The sequence below is a fragment of the Rhinolophus ferrumequinum genome, chromosome 18, assembly GCF_004115265.2.
Source record: "Rhinolophus ferrumequinum isolate MPI-CBG mRhiFer1 chromosome 18, mRhiFer1_v1.p, whole genome shotgun sequence".
NCBI classification, from domain to species: domain Eukaryota; kingdom Metazoa; phylum Chordata; class Mammalia; order Chiroptera; family Rhinolophidae; genus Rhinolophus; species Rhinolophus ferrumequinum.
The window spans coordinates 52,284,535-52,290,823 of NC_046301.1; the positions used below are offsets into that span (position 1 = coordinate 52,284,535).

General features: G+C 37.6%; 1 pseudogene; it reads right to left on the reverse strand.

The window, feature by feature from the left end:
* Positions 1 to 3,234: 3,234 nt before the first annotated feature.
* Positions 3,235 to 5,805, reverse strand: LOC117038498 (60S ribosomal protein L23a-like; annotated as a pseudogene).
* Between the last annotated feature and the right edge of the window lie 484 nt (positions 5,806 to 6,289).

Sequence of the window (6,289 nt, forward strand, 5' to 3'; positions counted from 1 at the left end):
TTTCTTATCATTCTGCTACCTTATGTCTTTTGATTGGAGAATTTAATCCATTTACATTTAAAGTGATTATTGATAGGTACAAAGTTATTGCCATTTTATTATTAATATTTTCTATCTTCTTTTGTTTGTTTATTTTCCCCCTTCTTAAAGAATTCCTTTTAACATTTCTTGTAACACTGGTTTCGTGGTAATGAATTCCGTTAGCTTTTTCTTATCTGGGAAGCTGGGTAGAGTAGTCTTGGTTGTAGGCCCTTGTTTTTCATCACTTTGAATATTTCCTGCCAATCCCTTCTGGACTGCAAAGTTTGTGTTGAGAAATCAGTTGATAGTCTATGGGAACTCCCTTTAAGTAGTTGTCTTTCTCTTGCTGCTTTCAAGATTCTCTCTTTGTCTTTAATCTTTGGCATTTTAATCATGTGCATTGGTGTGGGCCTGTTTGGGTTCATCTTATTTGGGACTCTGTACTTTCTGGGCTTGTATGTCTATTTCCTTCACCAGTTTACGTAAATTTTCAGTCATTACTTCTTCAAATAGGTTCTCAATCCCTTGCTCCCTCTCTTCCTCTTCTGGTACCTCTATTATGCAAATGTTGTAACACCTGATGTTGTCCCAAATGTCCCTTAAACTATTTTTGTTTTCAGTTTTTGTTGTTGTTGTTGTGATTCGGTGTTTTCTGCTACCTTGTCTTCTAAATCACTATTTCGACCCTCTGATTTATCTAATGTGCTGTTGATATTTTTTAGTATATTTTTCATTTCAGTTATTGTATTCTTTATTTCTGACTTTTTTTTAATGGTTTCTATGTCCTTCTTTATGCGTACCCTTTCTTTCTCTCTCTTTCTTTCTCTCTTTCTTTCTTTCTTTCTTTCTTTCTTTCTTTCTTTCTTTCTTTCTTTCCTTCTTTCTTTCTTTCTTTCTTTCTTTCTTTCTTTCTTTCTTTCTAAACCTTGTTTTTTTTGGAGAATATTGGGGAACAGTGTGTTTCTCCAGGGTCCATCAGTTCCAAGTCGTTGCACAGCCCACCATCCTATGCAGGAATTGAACCAGCAACCTTGTTGTTGAGAGCTCACACTCTAACCAACTGAGCCATGCCCTCTGGAAGCTTAGCAGGAGCTCATTGTCTTCAATCTAGTTGTGGAGGGCGCAGCTCACTGGCCCATGTGGGAATTGAACCAGCAACCCTGTAGTTCAGAGCTTGGCTCTAACCAACTGAGCCATCTGGCTGCCCCTATGCTTACTATTTCTTTGTTGAATTTCTTACTAAGTTCCTTAAGCATTCTTATAACCACTGTTTTTAAACTCTGTCTCTGGTAGGTTGGTTGTCTGCATTTCATTTAGTTCTTTCTCTGGAGATTTCTCCTATTCTTTTATTTGCGACATATTTCTTTGTTTATTCATTCTGGCTGCTTCTCTGTGTTTGCTTCTATGTATTAAGTAGATCTCCTATGTCTCTCAGTCTTTGCTGGGTGGCCTTATGTTGTATGTATACTGTGTGGTCCAGTGGAGCAGTGTCCCTGACCTCCTGTGCATGGGTTCTGGGAGTGTCCCTTGTGTGTGTCGTGTATATTCTCCTGTTGTAGTTGAGCCTTAATTGCTTTTCATTCATCTCTGGGTGGAATTGACTCTTAGGCTGACTGGCTGTGAGAATTGGCCCACAGTGTATGAACTGCTGTGTGGGGGCTGACCCCTCAGAGGGGCATTCTCTCCATTGGGCTGTTGTGCTTGTTGAGATCAACCTATCGGTGTGCTACTTGTAGGGCTAATCAGGTAGTACTCTGGGGTGGTTTGAAGCTGTTCTCTGGTTGTGTTGTTTCTGGTATCTCTTGGGAGGGATTCCCATGCAGGCCAATTTCAGCCTTGCTTTTGACCGGCCCACAGCTACCTGGTAGGAGCTACAAAGCTATATGTGGTTGATTGCTGCCTGTGCTGGACCTGGAGGCATGTGGGGAAAGCCTTTCTGTGAACCAAGGCTGGCTGCCTGGGAAGCTTAGCAAAAGCTCCAGGGCACCCCCTAGGCCTTTTGCCATCTGCTGGCTACCTATAAGGCTCAGCTGCTGAAAGAGCCTCCTTAGGTACATGGTCCAGGCTGGTTAACCCAGTGTCGACGGTGTCACTAGTGATGCAGCACTAGCTTAGTGGGAGGGGTTCCAGGAAGTCACGGGGTGTGGCTGGTGGTTTTTACAAATTTAATGCAGATGCAGTTCTTGCACCAGTGCTGGGCCTGTGACCACTTCAAAAAGCCCTGAAAACACCATTGCCAGCCACTGCTCACCTCAGGCTGGCAGATCCCTGAGAGCCACCCAAAAAAGGCTGCAGCACAAGCTGTGGCTGACTGCCTGCCACTGAAAGTATAATAGGACCATTTAAAAATTTTTCTTCAGTTGTTGTTCTGCTGCAAAGAATATCTATTATCATCTACTATGAAGTTTATATTTGACCATTTAACAAAATTTCAAATGATTGGTAGTGTTGACTGTAATCTACCTAATTTCTTTTTTGCTTTTTAAAGAAGAGTCACATTAACCTTTCGGCCTCCTACATATTCATTTTATTAAACCTGGGTTCTATGTTTGCCACACTGTTGAAGCATCTTGTGGAAAATTACAGAAAATTAAACCTGCTTATCTATTGTTGATTTACTATTCAGTGGAGTTATATTAAAATCTTTCTTCAGTGGCTGCTTTCTCAGAGGTCATAGATCCCAGCTTTTGTAAGGCACATCATTGAATAATTTTTCTCATATTACTTGGTAAAATGATATATTTCAGATCATGGAGATAAGATATAGCTTATTGAGGCCACCTTGATCAGATTGCAAAAGGTAATTCAGACACCATATACATTTTTTTCAGTGTGGTTGGTTTAGTCAGAATAAACATCAAGAAACTGTGTATTTATCCAATTGTGCACAGCAGGCATAGGATAAAACGTGCATAGGACTAACAGTGGTGAGGGAAATCAAACAAAATCCAGGAATGATAGTATCATATTTAAATGGAAGAAAAAAGTATTACTTGATTGAATGAGTCTATAATATAGCATCAGTTTTATACATATTCAAGAAATATGGGCATACTTCTTAAAAATATCAAAAATGTAAAATGATTGTAGAACAGTTTTTCTAGTTGCCATTGGGTTCAGAAATATTTTGAATTTGTCTGATCTTTCTTTTTTATCTTTTTTTTTTGTACGATGTAAAATTTTTATATTTAGAATTAGCCAGCTGGACTCAGTTTAGATGATCCCAATTTTGTTGGCAACATCCAAAGCATCATAGTCGGGAGCCAGTCAAACATATGCCTTCTTCTCTCCATCAGGTCTGATCAGGGTGTTGACCTTGACCACGTCAATGTCATAGAGCTTTTTCACAGCCTGTTTGATCTGGTGCTTGTGGGCCTTGACATCCACAATGAACACAGGTGTATTGTTCTTCTGTCGTCCTCATGGCTGACACCGTTGTCAGGGGGAACTTGATGACGGCATAGTGGTCAAGCTTGTCTCTGCTGTGGGTTGACGTGCGGATCTGTTTTTGGTGGCTGTGAAAGCCTTTCAGCACTGCTTTCTTTGGCTTCAAAGCCTTTGCTACGGTTTTGGCTTTGAGAGGGGCAGGGGCTTCCTTCTTCGCTTTCAGCGCCATCTTTGTGAAAAGGCTGTGTGATCTTTCTTGTTCGCAGCACTTATACTCTATTTATCCAAAATGAGAAAAGAAATTCCTTAAATGTATGGGCCTAACTTCAAATCACAATGCAAATATCTACTATGCTTAAGTAGTTAGCAGATATTTTTAAAAAATATTGAAAATGAAAGGAATTCCTTTATTTATTTTTGAATTTTACATGGACTTAGTTACAGCTGCATAACTAAGCTACAGTCAACTCCATCATTCAAATGAAAATCATTACTTAATGTTCTGATTGTAAGTCCATGTGAAAAATCATGTGAAACAAGCGATAATTTTTTATCTTTTAGCATCCAAACAATATGGAGAAAAATTACTTACTTCTTCATTGGAACAAAGTGCTTTAAACTTCTATTTATTTTTCTGACTAGTAAAATAAATTATGGCATATCATTACAATGGAATGTTTTGTAGCTCATTAAAAATAACGGAGAAGATCCATATTTCCAGGATGAAAGCAAATGGCAAACTAATATGTATGATACTAATTGTTTAAACAAAGTGTAAAAAGACTCCCCTTTGTATGTCTTTTATCTTTGTGTATGCCAACAGTTTTATAGAAAGAAATTTAGAAATCTCCAACGAAAAGTTGAGCTATGGATTTGAGAGTAAGAACTTTTACTTTTATATTCTTATGTAACGTTTGATTTTTTAATTCACGTTGATGTTTTACTTTTATAATTTAAAAAATTAATTTGATTATTTTAAAGATCAGTTGGTTTTCTCAGACCCTGCTTTTTCAATGTTGTAACCTAAAGTGAGAAGTTTAAATGAACAGAAACGCAACTTAAACCAGCTTATGCAAAAAGTAGAATATTTTTTTTTTAATTTTTCACCTTTTATTTCTACTGTTCTCTACGAATTGGCTTCGTTCCAACTTTACAACATTGTGAAGGAGACAGCCGCTGCCAGCACTTAGGCTCACATCCACATAGCTTTACCATCAGGCACAAAAGGGAACTTCTCCCCAGGCACATGAAGGAGCTCTGATTATCCCAGTTCTTGTCATTTGCCAAAGCCCTGGACTGATCCCTAACATGAGGAGTAGTGTTTGCTGACATGTGTGACGTGAAAGCTCTGAGACCCAAGGCCAATTATTGTGGCAAAGGAATCACAACCAAAGTAAAAGGGGGCAGACTGTTTCCCAAATGAGAGAGGTGTTAGGCAGGCAAAACTCACAACACACACACACACACACACACACGCACACACACACGCACACGCACATGCACACACACAATATTTGGGAAATGCATCTATAAATGATTATGATTGATAAAGCATAAATCATTTAATGTGTTAATAAATCAATAGTAGCTTTTGTCATTATAGATTGTCTCAAACATTAGACACTGAAAGTATAAGTTCTTTTTGAGGGAGGGGGATAAACAATTTTATTAACATTTAAAAGTTTCCCCCATGTTTACAGAGTTGAGACTACTGGTTGAGGTCTGAACTAGATTATTGGCAGTTTTAATGGAGATGGGAGAGATTTTCATAGTAGAAAGTAGAGAAGTTGGAAACTGCCAATTATGGGGACAGAGAAGGGGGAGGAGTGAAAAGTATATTGCACCAATGTCCTGGTAATTATTTTAGAATTTCACAATGAAATAAGAGTGTTCAGATATATGGGAGTGAATAATCAAATATAGTAACAAATATTTGTCTTTCTGTTTTGTATTTTACTCAGTATGCTTAGGCAGAAATAACACATCTTTTATTATTATTTATTTAAAACAAGAGGGTTACTATGTAAGAGACAGTGGGAGAAGGGAGCGGATTAGGGAGACAGGTACAAGACTTTTGCATTTGGTTTCTTTTCTTTTTTTTTAAATTAAAGTTTATTGGGGTGTGTATTTGGTTTCTGCAAAGAGCATTTTCTATAGCAAATGCCTGATGGTACAATCAAAATGTTTTTAGCAGAACAATACTGAGAAAATCCCTCTGGCCTTCAAGGATGAGAAAGAGTGATTTAATAGTGACACTGTGTCCTGGTGCTGCTGTTTTGGTCACATAGTGAGTATACTTGCAGCTATGAGTAAACTGAGGTGTTTCGAAAGGTTGAAAGCATCAGCTGTTAATTTGAAAATGATGTTTTTCACTGTAGAAAACATCACCACCGTCATGAACAACACAAACATATTTTTGAACACCTTCTATTTGGTGTAGCTCTAAGGTTTCTGGAATGATTTGAAATTGCCTTTTGCTTTCAACAAGGAAATTTATTAAGGGAGAATATGACATCAGTCTCTGCTTCCTAATATAACTTAATGAATACCGAGGCCGTAAAAATCATGGTTAATTCAGTGCTTAATATTTGTTGGCCCAAAGAAAAATCAGTCCACTGGAGCACGTTATCAAAAAGGTGTTTCCTGGGACTGCCCAATCTGGGCTTTAGAATCTTCCTTGAAAAAGTAGGTTCAGCCCTTTTCTTTACAATTTTTGAAGGAACTGTTTTCTCACAGCTATTAGGAAATCATATCAAGAAATTTATTTTAACTAGAGGTTTTGTATTAAATTTTTTATATTAAAATACTGAAAAAAAAACATCTTGAGCAAGTTGAATTCATGCCAAGAATGTCCTTACATTCTTTTTTAACATTAAAAAAT